The 18,034-nt window shown below is 44.9% G+C and overlaps 1 long non-coding RNA gene and 2 other non-coding genes across 3 annotated transcripts; all 3 read left to right on the forward strand.

The window, feature by feature from the left end:
* Positions 1 to 712: 712 nt before the first annotated feature.
* LOC123129217 (uncharacterized) lies at positions 713 to 1,939 on the forward strand. The gene is made up of 3 exons (XR_006463640.1): positions 713 to 1,003; positions 1,092 to 1,279; positions 1,484 to 1,939. It is a non-coding gene; the product is annotated as an uncharacterized lncRNA (long non-coding RNA).
* Positions 1,333 to 1,405, forward strand: TRNAK-CUU (transfer RNA lysine (anticodon CUU)). The gene has a single exon. It is a non-coding gene; the product is annotated as a tRNA-Lys (tRNA).
* An 11-nt stretch (positions 1,940 to 1,950) lies between the features above and the next one.
* On the forward strand, positions 1,951 to 2,023 carry TRNAK-CUU (transfer RNA lysine (anticodon CUU)). The gene has a single exon. It is a non-coding gene; the product is annotated as a tRNA-Lys (tRNA).
* The last annotated feature ends 16,011 nt before the right edge of the window (positions 2,024 to 18,034 follow it).

An 18,034-nucleotide genomic window follows, 5' to 3' on the forward strand; every position in this document is an offset into this window, starting at 1 on the left:
TTTGTTTTCTTTTGTTTTTTGTTTGGTTTTCTTATTTCTTCTCTGGGTTTTTTTTGTCGTTGTTATACTTTGGTTTTTTCTTTTGGTTTCTCTTTGTTTCTTTCATTCATGGTTTTTATTTGTTTTTCTTTTCCTTCTCATTTTTCTTTGGTTTCAATGTTTTTCCTTTGTTTTCGTAGTTTTTCAAATGTTTTTGCATTATTTCTTTGGTTTTATTTTTCATATTCTTTTTCCTTGGTTTCTTTTTAGTTTTCTTTCTTTCTTTTGTTTTCATTCCATATTTTTTGTATATGTCAAGATATTTTTTAATACATGTTTAACATTTTTCAAATACAAGTTTACCATTTTTTGAATACATGGTCAACGTTTTTTCTAGACACTTTTTTTAACATTTTTCAAATACAAGATTGACATTTTTTTAATACACAGGCAGCATTTTTTCTATACATATTTTAAGCATTTTCAATTTTTTGATTAATATTTTCCAAATACAATATTAATATTTTAAACATTTTCAAATGTTTGTTAATATTTGTCGAATGTTTTATGTACAGCGATTTTTGCAATATATTTATTAAAATAATTGAAAGTGTAAAATAAAAAGAAAACAAAAAACGAGGCTGTTGTTTCCGCGCCCCTGGGCCGTGAAGCGAGGCATAGGGGCGCGCGAGCCCGGCAGCTCGCCTGCTTCAGAGTCCTGCACGAGCACGCAGCAGTAATCAATCCTCAACCACACCACGACGTGCCTCCCCTCCACGATCAGGATAGGATGGTTTGCATCGCACTCCTTTGGGCGTTCCTCCTGTTCCATATGTAGCACTGTCGGCGTGCGTCCCCTCCATGATCGAAATATTGCAGGCGTGGGCTCGAGCCTCGTGCTCTGTCCCAGCCACTCAGGCAATTGGCAAAGCCTCCTCTCCCGCCCCGTCCGCGGCACCTCAATTGGCAAGACCTGGAGCCCGGCGGCCGCGGACAGGCAAAATCTTGGCGTAGGTCGTACGGAGTAAGCGATTTGTTAGCTGCGACATCGAATTGAGCCAAATCTGAGTCTGCTGCAGCTTTCCGGTCCTGATCTACGTTTTTGTGAGCAGGGATCGGAGCTTGCTTGGCGTCGTCATGGAGGATCCATCCAACTCGATCTGGGCGGGAACTGCCAGTGCCAGACATTGGAGGAACCATCCAACCACCATGCCCGATGGATCCGCAGCAGAAAGTCCGCATCCCCGAAGAGATCTCGTGAATCCGGGGTATGGTTTTCATGGAAGACGATTCGAGTAAGGTAGGGATTGTCGCATCTAACTAAGTGGATGAACTGAAATTGCTGTACATCAAGCCCGTCTAGCTCAGTTGGTAGAGCGCAAGGCTCTTAACCTTGTGGTCGTGGGTTCGAGCCCCACGGTGGGCGATTCTTTTTTCATTTTTTTTTGGAAAACTACCATTATTCAGCCTGAAGTTTCTGACAGAAACGAAGCTCCTTTTACAGAGCAAACACCACTGCTCATCCCGCTATGTCAACCATGGTGAACGAGGTCAGGAGCAACCCGACCCGAGATCGAGAGATCTTGTGTGCGGGCTACCGATGCCCGTGGTCAGAGCAGGTTCGAGCCATGTGAGCTCACTGTCCGTGCCATCGTTTAGTTGCTGGAAGTTGCTGATGTTTGTGTTTGAACTAAGGTTCGAAACATGTGAGGTCCTGTTTGAACTAAATCTCTTCATGCTTGCGGATGTTCGTGTAACTTTGGTGCTCTGCAAGTTGCTGGAAGCCTGGAAGGATGCAGAACCGACTTTACATTTTATGACTGCCCTTCATATAATTTCCGTTGCATGAACCATTGCCATGCCTGGAATGCTTTTTTTCTTTGTTAGTGCTGCATTTTTATGATCTAACTGTTCCATTCTGCTGTAGTTACTCTGTGTTTAAAAACTTTGAACGTCGAAACACCATGTCGAGCCCGTCTAGCTCAGTTGGTAGAGCGCAAGGCTCTTAACCTTGTGGTCGTGGGTTCGAGCCCCACGGTGGGCGATACACACCATTTTATTTTTTCTGTATCATCTTCTGAATTTCAGATATATTTGGTGTATTCCTTCAGTCCCGAGTTATTTACTTTCCCTTCTTTGGATAACTACAAACATTTCAGCCTGAAGTTTCTACTCAACTACTCCTTTCATTTCTAAATATATATCTTTTTAAATATTATGGACTACACACGGATGTATTTTAGAGTGTGGATTCACTCATTTTGCTTCGTATGTAGTTTATATTGGAATCTCTAAAAGGACTTGTATTAAGGAACGGAGGGAGTATATTTATCGAGCTGAGGAGCAACCTGACCGGAGATCGACAGATTTGTGTGCTAACTGCTAAGGCTTGCCCAAGGTTGAGCTATGAGCTCGCTTCCTTTTGAAGAGTCCAGGGCTCCAGGCTTGTACCATGGTTTGGTTTCAGATATATTTGGTGTATTCCTTCAGTCCCGAGTTATTTACTTTCCCTTCTTTGGATAACTACAAACATTTCAGCCTGAAGTTTCTACTCAACTACTCCTTTCATTTCTAAATATATATCTTTTAAATATTATGGACTACACACGGATGTATTTTAGAGTGTGGATTCACTCATTTTGCTTCGTATGTAGTTTATATTGGAATCTCTAAAAGGACTTGTATTAAGGAACGGAGGGAGTATATTTATCGAGCTGAGGAGCAACCTGACCGGAGATCGACAGATTTGTGTGCTAACTGCTAAGGCTTGCCCAAGGTTGAGCTATGAGCTCGCTTCCTTTTGAAGAGTCCAGGGCTCCAGGCTTGTACCATGGTTTGGTTCAGTTCATGTCCATGTCCAGTAGAAGTTGAGTAGGGATGTAAACGGCGCGATCAACGGCGCCGCAAGGAGAAGATGGTACTTCCCTTGGATAGTGAGCGAAGGTGATTGCACCAATCCTGGAGTCCTTCTGGAAATAATCTGCTAAGATAGCAGTGTATGGGCTCCAGGTCTCAATCACTCCATTGCAAGCTTGAATAACTTCTAAAGAACCAGATCCAATAATAATCGGCGAGGATCCAAGGCTTTCCACAAGATCTAAACCTTTCTGAATTGTTGTGACCTCAGTCGTTGTTGCATCCAAAAGATTGTTTAATGCCAAGATGCTCTTGCAAGAGCCTAACCACGATTGTTCCGAAGGACAGTAGCAGCCACTCCAGAGTCATTTTTTGAAAATGTAGCATCCAAATTTAATATATAAACCTTCGCTAGGGGTTTCGCCCATTTTACAACCACCTGATTACTCTGGAGTGGACAGAAACACTTTGCAAAATTCGATGTGATTGTGTTAACTTCTGGGATTTTGGATAGTGTCACCCTTAACAGTTTCTCTTCTCTGCCGCCAAATATACCAAACAGCCACTACAACAGATTCTCGTAGTCCCAGCTGCCCTATCACTGGTGGCTGCTTTGTTGATTGTGTTAGCAATTCCGCTAGAATAACATATGGAGTGGTTCTCATAGTCCCAGCTGCCCTATCACTGGCCTGATCTGTCCATATCTCCTGAAACCAAGAGCACTCCAAATCTCCTTTGCACGACTGCAAGCGAACAACACATGGCATACATCTTCAGCACCCGTCAATAGAAAGGATATTCAGGAGAGGCCTTAATGTGACAATCAATAAGCATATCCCTACCAACAAGGATATCAGGCAGCGCTTGCCATGTGAAAATCTTGAACTTACTTGGAACCTTATCTGTTGTGGAGTTTATCTACTTCTCAATTCTCATTAGCTCTCCATGCGTGCGACAAGTAAGTTCGAAGGATTTAATTTACATAATATTACTACTTCATTGTGATACCATTTTAGGTGTTCAATATTGTACGATAAGTGACATTTTATTGTTAGTAGCTAAATACTTGTACGTTGCAATTAATACACAAATAGAAATGGAAGAATTAATAGACTTTACAACCACATGTGTTGAGCACAACACATCGTGAAAAATACCTACATCTTCCACGTGTTTCCTCTGTGATGACATCCAAGCAACCATTGAAAATTGGGTTAATTATCCTTTTGCCCTCAGTGGTGTCTCTGTGCTCAGTTTTGTCCTCAGATGCAAATTATGCTCAGTTTTGTCCCTAGTCCATGCACAACTACTATGACGAGGCCAAACGGCCATATTTGAGTCCATTCCGTCCGCCAGCGTTAAGTTGTGGGTCCGGAGCTTACACGTGGGACCGCGTGGACGTGGGTCCGGAGCTGACATGTAGGCCCGTGCAACTAAATCCCCAAATCATTCGTGGCTCACTCTGCCCATCCGCTTCCCCGCCGGCACTTGCGCCGCGGCCAGGACCTGCCCCGCCACCAGCTGCACGCCTACTCCACCGCTACCTTTCTGCGCCTACGCTCCACGGCTGCCTGCGACGCCTGCCACCTTCCTGCGATGCCACGGGTGGGGCGCCCGCCACCTGCTCGACCCGCGGCGCGGCCTCCTTCCGTGCGCCCGGCCGGAGCGCTCAAAGGTGGGGGGCTGCTGGAGCTATTTGAACTAGGAGGAAGAACCCTAGGGCGAAATGGAGAGCAGCGGCGACCCCGGAGTATTTGGCAAGGCAGGCATCGGGTCGGAGATCCGCCGCGTCCACGACTGGGTTCCCGAGGGGTAAGTCTCGCCTCTTGTTTAGATTGAGCTTAGTTGTGCATTTGAACACTCGATTCGAGTAGGTTTGCCCACTTAGTGTGCTGATTGCGTCTCTGTTTTTTGCCGGTTAGGATGGAGTTGCGGTTTGCTTTCTTGATGCACATTAGAAGGGACCGGTACACGTTCGATGCAAAGGATCGGAAGAAATACCAAGGATGTTTTGATTATCGGTTGCCAATGGCTAGTAATTGGAATTTCAGACAATTTGGGGGGGGTAATTTGTAGCCAATATCCTTGGGGTTTGCTTGATGAAGTGGTATACAAATACTATGATGGGGAAAAGAAATGGGTGGCAGTTAGTAATGATGAAGAGCTAGCTACCATGTTTGTTAGGCATAAAGAGAAAGATAATTTTCATGTGAGGCTGCAAGTTGATGTGCTTGAGCAGGCATTTGGACCTAGGATGACGGGTGCAACATCTCGGGGAGAACCAAGTCGTCGTAATGTCATCTCTAGCCAGAACAGTTCAGTTGGTGCATAACGACGTGGTGGCTCGACAAGTGTGGGCAACAGCAGTAGGGTCCCCCTTGAAGTGGAAAATGATGACTACAATTCTGGGGTTGATGAAGAGAAGCTATATTCTGATGTTATTCGGAATTTACGACGGGCACCTCGGGCTGATAACCAAGATGAGGCTCACAATGCAGTCCGTGTGGATGATGACGCGGTGGGTGAGGACGAAGACCTTGCAGCTGTTGAATGGGACCCTTTGAACCCTAATTTGGAAGAAGGTACAGTTTTTGCATCCATGAATGAGTGTAGAAATGCAGTTGTGACATACTGCATCAAGGTAGAACGTACTTTCAAAGTTGACAAGAGCGATCAAGTACGTTACAGAGTGCACTGTCCGACTGAGGGTTGTCCATGGAGGCTGCTCGCATCTAAAATGCGTAATAGCACTAATGTTCAGGTCAAAGTGAACCCTTTTAAGCACACATGCCAGGAATCAACCCTTAGGAAGGATACAATCAGTAGAGCCAAGTCAAGATGGGTGGCAGAAGAAGTAAAGAAGTGGGTGAAAGAAAACCAGCAAGTGGGTCCAAAGGAATTGCAGAAGAACATCAAAGATAAATTCAAGATAGATTTACCATACATGAGGTTGTTCAATGGTAAACAACATGCTATGGATTCTATTTATGGTAACTGGCAGGAAAGTTTTCAATTGTTGTATTCATTCAAAGGTGAAGTGGAGAGGACAAGCCCAGGTAGTATTGTAGATATTGATCACCACACCGTGGAGTACACATTCAGGGGAGTGACAAAGACCAAGGAATGCTTTAGGAGGGTTTTTGTCTGCTTTGAGGCTTGTCGCCGGGGTTTTTTGGCAGGTTGCAGGCCTTATTTGGCTATTGATGCCACTTTTCTCACAGGGAGGTTTAAAGGACAGTTAGTAGCTGCTTGTGCAGTTGATGCACACAGTTTTGTATTTCCAGTTGCCTACGGTGTGCTGGAGACAGAGTCTGAGGAGAGCTGGACTTGGTTTTTGCATAATCTGCGCCGGGCTATTGCACATCCCAATGGGTTGGTCATTCATACAGATGCCTGCAAAGGTTTAGAAGTGGCCGTGGACAATGTGTTCCCTGGAGTAGAGCATAGGGAATGCATGCGTCACCTTGCTGCAAATTTCATGAAGAAATTCAAAGGAAAGGTGTATACCGACAATTTATGGCCAGCATCTTTGACTTGCAGTGTGAAGAAGCACAACTACCACTTGAGGCAGTTATACATGAATCCCAAAGTGAAAGAATACTTGGAAACACACCACTCCAAGTTATGGGCCAGAAGCCAATTCAGTGAACTGAGCAAAGTTGACTATGTGCACAATAATCTAGCAGAGTCTTTCAACTCAACGATCCGGAAACTAAAGGGTCATTATGTGGTGGATTTGCTGGACAGGATAAGGATAGAATACATGCAGAAATTTCATTATCGTGCAGGAATAGCTGAGGAAAAATTCATGGGCCACATTATCATCACTGCCGTGATGAATGAACTGATGCAGAAAACAACAGGCTTGGAAATGAACATGACTCTTTGCTCGGGTACCACAACAGAGATATCATATTTGGATAAAGAGAAGAGGGAATGGAGATATCCAGTGGATTTAGAAGCTAGAACTTTCAGTTGTAGGCAATAGCAGATAACTGGGTTGCCATGCATTCATGCCTTGTTTTTCATCACTTCTCTCCCTGGTCCAGCAGGGAACATTCAGCAGTATGTGCATGATTACTACTCTGTTGCAAGGTTCAAAGCCACATATGCTTATGCCTTGCCTGCTATGGAGGGAAACAACAATGGGACATGGTGGACCCTGGATTCAAGCTTTGCGCTCCAGTTCTGAAGAGAGCAGCAAGTAGACCAAGGAAGAGTCGAATCAGACCTCGCAGCGAAGGAGCTGGACTTGGAGCGAGGAAGCGTAAGTGCACAAGATGTGGTGGGTCTGGTCATTTCAGTAAGTATTGTGATAACACAATAGATCCAGCGTTCGGGGAGAGTTTCGATGAAGGCTTCGATGAAAATGATGGACAGCAGCTGGTTGCATCAGATGAGGATTTTGACGAGGTTCGAATTGATGATGGTCAACAGCCGCATGATTTTGATGATGATCCAAGTGAGGCTCCAAATAGTGATCATGGTGATCCAAGTGAGGCTCCAAATAGTGATCATGGTGATCCAAGTGAGGCTCCAAATAGTGATCATGGTGATCCAAGTGAGGCTCCAAATGCTGATCATGGTGATCCAAGTGAGGCTCCAAATGATGATCTTGGTGATCCAAGTGAGGCTCCAAATGATGATCATGATGATCCAAGTGAGGCTCTAAATGGTGACCAACCTTCTGTTGTTGTGAGTTCTGCTAGGTATGTAAATTTTGCAAGGGTCAAATACTACTGTACATTTATGGGTCACTTGACATGATCTCATTACCCTTTATGTTTTGCACAACTCTATGATAGGTTTGAAGAAGACGCACAAGGTACCGACAACCAAGAGGAGAAGAGAAGAAGCAATGAGCACAAGGTGCACGAGGAGCAAAGTGATGGCAAGAAGCTCAAGGAACAGACAGAAGCCCGAACGCTATATGTGAATAATTATTAAACATTATGAATAATGTTGTATTTCTGTTGGATGATGTTAGAACTATGTTTGACATGATTTTTAAATTTGTTGGATGATGTTTGAATGAGCACATGGTTTTTCCTTTTTTTGATTTTTTTGAATTTTGTTTTGCTCATTTGAATTCTGGTCAAACTTAACTTTGACCAAGATTTAAATAAGTGTAAAACATCAAAATGAAAAACTAAGCCTGGATCCTTCTTAGTCAATCCAAAATGAATCTGTGGTGAGGTTTTTCAAATTTTCATGAAAAATGTGCTAAAATGAGGGTCCAAAGGTAGGATAAACGGCCTCATCTCTAAGCAAGGTTTTTTCAACCTTGTCTAAATCAGCCAAATAACTTTCCTAAACATATATTCTATATATTCTATATATACGGACTATGTGCGCTGGTTTTTCCATTTTTTGATTTTTTTTAAATTTGTTTTGCTCATTTGAATTCTGGTTAAACTTAACTTTGACTAAGATTTAAATAAGTGTAAAACATCAAAATGAAAAACTAAGCCTGGATCCTTCTTAGTCAATCCAAAATGAAGCTGTGGTGAGGTTTTTGAAATTTTCATGAAAAATGTGCTAAAATGAGGGTCCAAAGGTAGGGTAAACGACCTCATCTTTAAGCAAGGTTTTTTTCGACCTTGTCTAAATCAGCCAAATAACTTTCCTAAACATATATTCTATATATTCTATATATACGGACTATGTGCGCTGGTTTTTCCATTTTTTGATTTTTTTTAAATTTGTTTTGCTCATTTGAATTCTGGTCAAACTTAACTTTAACCAAGATTTAAATAAGTGTAAAACATCAAAATGAAAAACTAAGCCTGGATCCTTCTTAGTCACTCTAAAATGAAGCTGTGGTGAGTTTTTTGAAATTTTCATGTTTATTTCCCCAAAACACTTCTCTTCACTTCATACAAAAGAGTTTGAGATACTCGAGATATCATACAATACACATGAACTTATCGTTTAAATGTATGTAAACCTTGTTTATCAACTTAAATCATTATTATATGACATAAGAAGACTATGTGCGCAGGTTTTTTATTTTTCTGATTTTTATTTAATTTATTATGCTCACTTGAAATCTGGTCAAACATAGCTTTGACTGCTCCAAACCCCTCCCAAACCCCGCTAACCCTAGCACTGAACTAGGACCGTTCATCTAACCCTAGCGCTGAACAAGGCCGTCGATCTAACCCTTCTAGAAGGTATCTGTGGGGAGGAGGGGGCGATCCGCGAGATGCAATCTGATTGGCTGGGAGATTCGTTTTTTTAAACAAATATCGGGCGCGCTGGATGGACCGTTGGGCCATCTCGTTGTCTGGGCCTGAGACCGCTGAGACTGCAGTAAATAGCCCATCTCAGCCTTTCCAGGCCTTGCATGCATGCATGGGAGGCGGCGACGTGCATAGGCTGCGACGTGGGTTTGCATGCGCAGGAGGCTGCGACGTGCATGCATGCGAGCAAGGCGAGCGAGGCGTGCTAGGCGCGCTAGGCTAGCGAGGCTAGCTAGGTGGTTCAATGAGTCAGATGCACTGTCTGGTCAAAGAGCTATGCAGTGATTCAAATGCACGCACGCGCCCCATGCATGCATCGTTTTTGTGCAAAAATTTAAGAGTGCAAAGCGTAACAGATACACACACGCGTTCGGATTCACACACGCACCATTCTCACCCTTTCTCTCTTCCTGTCCCACCCACAGGCCTATAAATGGGGTGCCTATCTTCCTCTCCCACCCATAAGCCAGATCCGATCCATTCTCTCCAACTTCAAACACCCAATCGACCGAGCCCTCCCCAAGCGAGACCATGCAGTTCAACGGGCCGACCTTCAGCCGTCCTCCTGTCGTGCCGGAGCGGCGCTACCCACCGGGCGTTCTCGTGGAGAGGGAGCTCCGCGTGTGGGCTTTTTCAAGGTGGAGGGGTTCCGTCGAACTCACCCGCGTCTTCCTCAGAGCCGGCTATGCCCACCTCCCACGGGGCTCGCCGAGGATGTTCACTGTCAACGAGGTTCGTGACCGCGGCGGCATCCTCCTACTGCTCACGGTCACCTTCACCAACCCGTTTGACGCGCGTGAGCTCCTCGGCCAAGTCTTTTGGTGCGGCTGCGAGGCCATCTTCTTCACCGTCTACAACATCTACACCAACTACGAGAACATCTTCCCCACTCCAGCCGGGATGCACTCCCTTCCCTACGACGATGAGGAGGAGGTGTGAAGATGAAGACGGTGTTGAAGGGGCGCGCGCGGCCAAAGTGGAAGGACGAGATCAAGATGAAGACTGTTTCGTTTTTTATTTGTTGCTTTTCTATGTCGTGTCGTGTCGTGTCATGTTTCGTCATGTGTCCGTGAACTTATTATTGTAATGGTACTTGTGTTGGATCTTATCTAAGTTATTTATTATGGTTTATTATGTGTGTTAAAAAATGTCCGTGCCCAAGCATATAATTTCTTCCCTAAACCAAGTCATGAAGCTCGAGAACTTGTGGTTGTCATTCAAAAGAGGGGGTGAGAAGCCCTCCGTTTTATTCAAAAAAAATAAGTCATGAACTAACATGCAAATTTATTCTGTTTAAATCCTAAACCAAGTGCCACTCTAACACTAAACCAAGTGCCACTCTAACAAAAACCACGTGGCAGTGCAAACATACGTTTTCAACCTTCCAACCCTCCAAAATTTCAGTGCAAAACAAAGGAAAACCACTCTCACGCGTGTGCAAACATTCATGGTCTCACATTTTTTTTGACAAATTCCACAGTCTCACTATGTATACATTCCTTCCCTACCCATGTCAAACCTTCCCATCTTTCCTAGCGGTTACCAGCGCAGCCCTAAACACCACAAACCCACGCGGTCTTGGGTTCTGAAAATGCTAGTTATCGACTAGAGGGGGGGTGAATAGGCGATTTTTATGAAAGTCTTCAAAACATGGAAGTTTCGAAGACAAACAATAGAAACAACCTAATTGATATGCAGCGGAAGATAAACTACAACAAGCAAGCCATAATCAAGTATGCAATAGCATTAACGTTCGAAGATTAATAGCAGCTAGGTAGTAGGATCAGGATGGAAGATAGTATGAAGCCAATCAACAATAGTAGTCAAGCAATGAAGTCAATCAGATAAGACGATAAGCAATGACTTCAGGAAGACAAACTCAAAGTAAAGGAGGGAAGATATAGAACCAGTTGCTTGTTGAAGACACAGGATTTGTTGGACCAGTTCCAGTTGCTGTGACAACTGTACGTCTGGTTAGGGAGGCTGAGATTCAACTCAGAAGACCGTGTCTTCACCTTATTCCCCTTGAGCTAAGGACACCCAGTCCTCGCCCAATCACTCTGGTAAGTCTTCAAGGTAGACTTCCAAACCTTCACAGACTCCGTTCACCCGGCAATCCACAATGACTCTTGGATGCTCAGAACAAGACGCCTAACCGGCTGGAGGATACACAGTACTCAAGTGTAATAAGTCTTCAGGTCACACAGACAGAAAGACTTCAGTGATGCCTAACACTCTTTGGCTCTGGGTGTTTGGGCTTTGTCCTCGCAAGGATTTCTCTCTCTCAAATGCTTCGAGGTGGGTTGCTCTCAAACGACAAAAGCCGTATATTAACTCTGAGCAGCCACCAATTTATGGTGTAGGGGGTGGGCTATTTATAGCCACTAGGCAACCCAACCTGATTTGTCCGAAATGACCCTGGGTCACTAAGGAACTGGCACGTGTTCCAACGGTCAGATTTCAAACACACACGGCAACTTTACTTGGGCTACAAGCAAAGCTGACTCATCCAACTCTGGATAAGATTTGCTCTCATTGTCTTCGCTCGAAGACATAGGATTTGGGTTGAGCATCACTTCAGTCACTCTGACTTAGTTCACTTGGACCCCACTTAACAGTACGGTGGTTCCTATGACTCAACAAAGAAGAAAAGGAAACAACGAAACCACACAGTCTTCGTGCTCCATAGTCTTCACACAATGTCTTCTCATGTCATAGTCTTCAATATGAATATCTTATCATACCACCATTGTCGTCAATGTCTTCATACATTTTTAGGGGTCATCTCCGGTAGGTAAACCGAATCAATGAGGGACACTACCTGCATTATCCTGCAATTCTCACAAACGCATTAGTCCCTCAACCAACTTTGTCGTCAATACTCCAAAACCAACTAGGGGTGGCACTAGATGCACTTACAATCTCCCCTTTTTTGGTGATTGATGACAAACTGGTTGAAGTTTTCAACGGGGATAAAGTATGTGAAATTGTAAAGGATAGGAATTTGTCTTCATAAGTAGCAAGGGCTCCCCCTGAAGATGTGCATATAAATAATTTTGCTTTTGGAATGCAAATGCACATGGCAGGTTGTACTTGTGGATATCCACTTCAACTTATGAAGATAATTCATCATGCATGAAATGATATAGCATATAGGATGACATGCATAATGAAAAATGGACATCTGCAGGATGATCTAAGTGCGGAAGTTATCACCGCACATGCAAATGCAAATAAGTAGCAGACGACCGTCAAGTTTAAGTGTTACAACTCAGAGAACCAAATGTTTCAAAACGCAAGAGTTGTAAGCACGAGGCAAAATATAACGCAACCGCCCATATGAACCCGCTTGAAGACTATCAACTCATACGCTTCTCCCCCTTTTGTCAGTAATGACCAAAAAGGTTTGAAGACATAGAGCATCTACTCGTCTTCTTGATGAGTAGGTGAAGCAGCAGGGTTGTCGTTGTTGGGTGGCGGTGCAGATGAACTTGGTGCAGTGTCGATGCGCGCAGTAGTAGTAGGAGGTGGTGAAGTAGCATCATCTTCATCATCGATCACTCTGGCATTTACCGTTGCCGCGGAGGAAGAATATTCAGAGTCTTCAAGAGATGGAGTTCTTCATAAGACAGCATTCCGTGGAGGAGTGGAGTCAAACTGAAATCTTTCATTGAAGCCATCGTCTTGAAGATCTGCTTCAGCACTAAGCAGGGTCAAACTCTTCCATGATCGCCGGCAAGTTTCGTGAGCAACAAAGGCATTCTTGGTGGCAAGGTTGCGAATGCGATTGACATCCACCAAGAGGCTTTGCATCTGTCTCTTGAGCCAAAAGTGATGTTTATCCTGTTTCTGATGAAGGGCCACAAGAAGTTCTCGATCATTGAGAACGCGAGAATGGTTCCGAGGCCTTTGGGCAATGGTGCTTTCAATGGCTTCAGTAGGTGCTCGATGAGGCAGACGAGTATTTCCAGCCAATGGATAGATTCGTGTAGCTGCTTGAACACCTTCAATGGGTTGAGTGAAGCTTTGGTGCTCGACATTCTGAAGACAAAGAGGCTTCTTGGCTGGGTCAGGATATATAGCTTCAACTGACATATCAACCTCAGGTAGAAAAATCACATGATTGCGAGCAGAAGGTTGATAGTTGACAGTAGAGTGTCGCTTTATGAGGCGCATGACCCATGGAGCATAAAACTTCAGACCAAAGAGATCAGAGCCGGAGGCAGCAAGTTGTCTGATGAAGAAATCTTGTGCATTGAAGCTGATGCCATTGAAAATGTAGAAGACCAAAGTCTTCATAGCTCCTTCAAGCTTTGCCACTGATGAATGTCCTTTGATAGGCCATAGAGTCCGCCTAATGATGTGATATATGGTGTGTGGCAGATACTCAAGGTCTTCAACAAAGAACTCTGTTGGATATTCAGCATCACGGGGCAAAGGCTTCATCATGCTCAGCATCTGACTCATATTGGGTTCAGGCCTATGAAAGATGCTTTCTAGGGCATTGCGATGATGTTGACAGCCAGGTTCATAGAGTTCTCCGGGAGTGGACATGCCTGTAAGCTCAATGATATCCATAGCTTTGGCTTCATGATGAACGTTTCCGGTCATCGACTCGAGAACCCAAGTCTTCGTATCTCTGTTGGAGCCGCGAATGTGCAGTGTGGCATAGAATTGAAGCAATAGTTCTTCATTCCAGTGTTCTTTATCTATGACAAAACTGAGCAGCCTAGCATCACGAAAGCAGTCAAGTGCTTCTTCTAAGCAGGGGAGTCCAGTAATGGCTTCAGTGTCGAGGCGCATATGAGGGAAGATGCACCCTTGATCATACAGAACACAGGAGTAATAGCTTCGCTGTTGATGACTCCAGAACCGATCTGATGCAATTCTTGGCTTCGTGTAGGGGTTCTTTGAGCTGTCAAAGAATGTGTTGTGGCTCTTGAAGCCATTTGCATTGAAAGACCCGACAGCGGTGGCAGTACCAGGAAACCTTGGCAGTCTTGGCTTGGGCTTCTGGACCTGAGGCCTATGCTCAATGTGATAGTCAAATTGAGGACCAGAGACATTAGGCGGAGGGACCAGAACGGGCCATCTGACTGTTGTTAGCTCTCCGTGGTTATATGCCTGCTCAATTGTATAGGGCCTTGGTGGCGGAACAGGAGCAGTGGCAGCAACTGAGGCTTCAGGCTGCACAACAGGTGCTTCAGAAGCAGTAGCCTCACTAGCTTCAAGTGTAGTGGCCGCATTAGCTTCATGCACACTGGTTGTTGCAAGCTCCACATTAGCTTCAGCCATGACAATGTCATCGGCTTCACTTGCGTTGGTTGTGGCAGCTTCAGGATTTTCAACCTCCACTTGAGGAGCTGGAGGGTCAGGCATTGACACGTTCACTTCATGAACTATTTCTTCAGGAATGGGGGGAGTAGAGACACGTTTTTCTTGACGTTATTCATCGGCTGTTGCAGCCAGATTGTCTTCAGCAGCAGGTGCTTCAGACGCAGAGACATTCACAGCAGGAGTGGCTTCTGAAAACACTTGACGTGCAACGGGTTGATGTTGCACTTCTCCTTCTGGAACGCTCGGAAGAGGAGCTTGAGGCCTTGGTCCTTTGCGAAGCCTTTGAAGTACTGGCGACGCTTTTGGAGATGGAGTGGGCAGGCCCTCATCCTCTTCAGCTTGTACGGATGTTGTTACTTGTTGTTGCTGGGGAGTGTTGGGGGAGTCTTGTTCTTGCGGGCGATTAGCCCATGAATCATCCTGTGCAATTGGCGTCAAAGGAAGACCAATGCTGATGAGTTCGCTGTTCGTACGAACAGGCGATGATACCACATTGTGTTCGATCTGAGGAAGAACTTCATCATCTTCAACATTGTCATGATGACCAATGTCTTCAGCAGCGGTGGGTTCAGCTGCTGGAATATCTTCAGCATCAGGAGCCTCTATGGAAGCAGGCTCATGAACAGTCATGTGAAGTTCTTGGGATGCAGATGCAGGATGAATCACTCAGATGGGTTCAACAAAAAGGGGCTCTGTGGGAGCAGCCCGATTCTTCTTGGTCTTGCGCTTCTTCTTGGAGGGAGCGGCATCAGAGGCTTCGGTATTGTTCCTCTTTCTGGCTTCTGCCTCTGCAGCCCTCGTCTTCTTCTGTTCTAAAGCGGTTGTGGTGACCTTTGGCTTCGAGCCAGTCATGCTACTTGGGAAGATAATACGTGGAGTTTCTTGGGTTGAAGACGCAGGTTGATCAGCAGGAAGCTTCTTCTTTTTCTTTGCTGCCATCCTGGGGTCAATGCCAGGACGGCCAAGTGACTTGCGCTTCTCAGCCTCATTGTAGGCAAGCACACACTTATCAGCCAAACTCTTCATGCGCTCACGAGAGCCTTGAGCTTCTTGGCGCTTCTTCAGAAAAGCTTCTTTAAGCTCATGCAGCATGACCTTAAAGTTCCTGACGTCTTGAACACTCAGCTTGGCCATATGCTTCTTGAATTGAGCCTTTTCATAATCAATCTTGTGCTTGAGCTCAACGATTCACTGAGCGAGAGCCAGCTCAGAAGCAATGGCGCCATTGAAAGAGACGCTGAGGCCAATTGGAAGTTGTAAATCTTCAAAGCTGACATTTGGGGTGTCGAACCACTCATCAATGAAATTGTGGATGATGGCCACATCAAAGAGAGGCAAATTGCTGAAGATTTCTTCTTCTTCCTTGCTCTTTATCAGCTGCTCAAGAGTATCATCCGCAAGATCTTCATCACTTGATAGATCAATGGGTTCTTCACGCAGAATAGCAGCAGGAGTCAGAGCTTGATCAGTATGCCTAACAAGTTGCCTTTTCTTCTCCGTCTTCTTGGAGATACGAGATTGATCTTCAGACTGCACACTGGCTTCAGGAGGTGCAATGGCCAATGGCTTCACACGAGAAGCTTTTGGAGGTGCGGCTGATGATGAAACCTTAACCTTCTTTGGCTTCTTCGGCCTTGGAGTAGGAGCAGGGGCTTCATCAGAATCAGCATCATTGTTGGGATGATCCACTCTGGCACCATGAACCAAGATGTAGGAGATGAGACCATCAAGGTTTGCAAAGGGGCCAATTCTATTCTCTTCAGCTTCACGTGTCCCATCCTCACAGGCAGCAGAGGGACCAGGATTGAAGTCTAATCCCCATGACTCCTTGTTTTCCTTTGCTGAAGATATAGCAAACTAGAAGTTGCGCTTGAAGAGATTGTCGTCGCGACACCAGAGCAATGATGATGGGTCAGCTTCTTCAGGCTGTGGCCCATGGACTATGCAAGGATAGAATTCTTGCGCAATGGCTTCAGCTCTGTTCTTGGGGGGAAGGCCTCGATAGAGAATATCGCCCCAAGGACTCTTGATATCATACTTCTCTGCGTACTCCTGGGTGACGAACCTATACTTGTACCACTGTTCAGCCCAATAGCGTCGAATCCATTGGATTCGAGTCTTGCGCCGATTGTAATCTTCTTCAGGATCTATTTTATACATTTCTACCAGATCCTCAGGCAGATCCTTCGAAGTTCCCCCACGACGGTGTCTGCCACCCTTCCTGACTGATTTCTCTGCAGCCATGAACTTCAAACCAAATGGTTTCAATATGCTCAAAGGCTTCAGAGATTTACGCTTGCTGGTCAAACAGGAACTGGCTTCAGGAGAATTGATATGATGCTGTAAGTATTCTGCAAACGAATGCAGACTATGAGAACCTAGGGATTCTCCCACGGACATGTACCTGTGACAGCATTAGAGATGCGAGGGAAGGGGAAGAGGTCATATGCATTCTCAGAAGATTTTGAAGATAAATCAGTTTGAAGACATTGACCTCATGATGCGAAGACATTCACTTATATGTGGTGAGTTGGTTCCAGATTTGTACCAATCCGTGAATAAGTACAAGTGACGAATCAAACTAGATAGGAAATCTAAGTGAATAGACTAGGCATTATGAGATGCAGATAGAATAGATCTAACATTGAGTAGGCAGAAACCACTTTCGGTAAGTAGGATGAATCTATGAAGATAAAAAAGGTGGTAAAAATAGAGTTATAATTACCACACGACGAACTGCTAGATGGGAAGAATGAGAGACCGAGCAGTTCAGCCCACCGTGCCCTAACTTGGCGACGGAGGACACCTACGGCGACGGCGAAGAGGATGATGTTCGCGGCCGGCGTGAGGACGGCGTCGGAGAAGTCGCGGCAGCTAAGCGCTTCGTCGCCGGCGTCGTCGCAAGCTAGCGATGGCGCTAGGGTTTTGACGGAGGTGGAGAGGTGGAAGAAGGATTTCTTTACCGCAAGGGACAAGTATTTATAAGTAGGTGAGAGACACAGCGCAATTACGCTGGTGCCCCTGGCGGTTCACATGTGAGGGGTATGTGGCAAGCATGCAACATACTTAGAATTGTCCCAGGTTCCCACACCCGCCAAGTATGTCGGATGTTCGTTCCGGCTTCTCCGGATATCGACAATTTAGATGATTCATTTAAATAGGACTTGATGTTTTGTCTCTGTGTCTTCTGCTGACAAGGATGCAGAGAAGTCATTCGACAGTTTCAATAGAATGCATATGATTTGGACAGATAGAGTTTGAGATAGGAAGCATAGAGAGATTAGGGTCCGATAACATTCACTTAGTTCAAAAGATTTAACTTGAAGACATAGCTATAAGTGAATGCTGTAGAGGACAGAACGCTAGTATATATATATGCAATCAAATCACTATAGCGTAGAAAAATCACGAAGATAAATTGAAACTGAAGACAAACCAAATGCGAAATCTTTGCAAAATAACGCCATGAGTGAAACACTTCAAACAGAGAAATTTGGTGGTGGCGTTACCCACCGTATAGAAAGTATTAGACCCAGACACGGCGCACAATTATCGTGGTGCTCCGAAGTCAAATTCCATGTTAATGTATTCACACTCAGAGTGTAAATCTTCATTGATTT

This window comes from Triticum aestivum, chromosome 1B (genome assembly GCF_018294505.1).
Source record: "Triticum aestivum cultivar Chinese Spring chromosome 1B, IWGSC CS RefSeq v2.1, whole genome shotgun sequence".
Classification (NCBI taxonomy): domain Eukaryota; kingdom Viridiplantae; phylum Streptophyta; class Magnoliopsida; order Poales; family Poaceae; genus Triticum; species Triticum aestivum.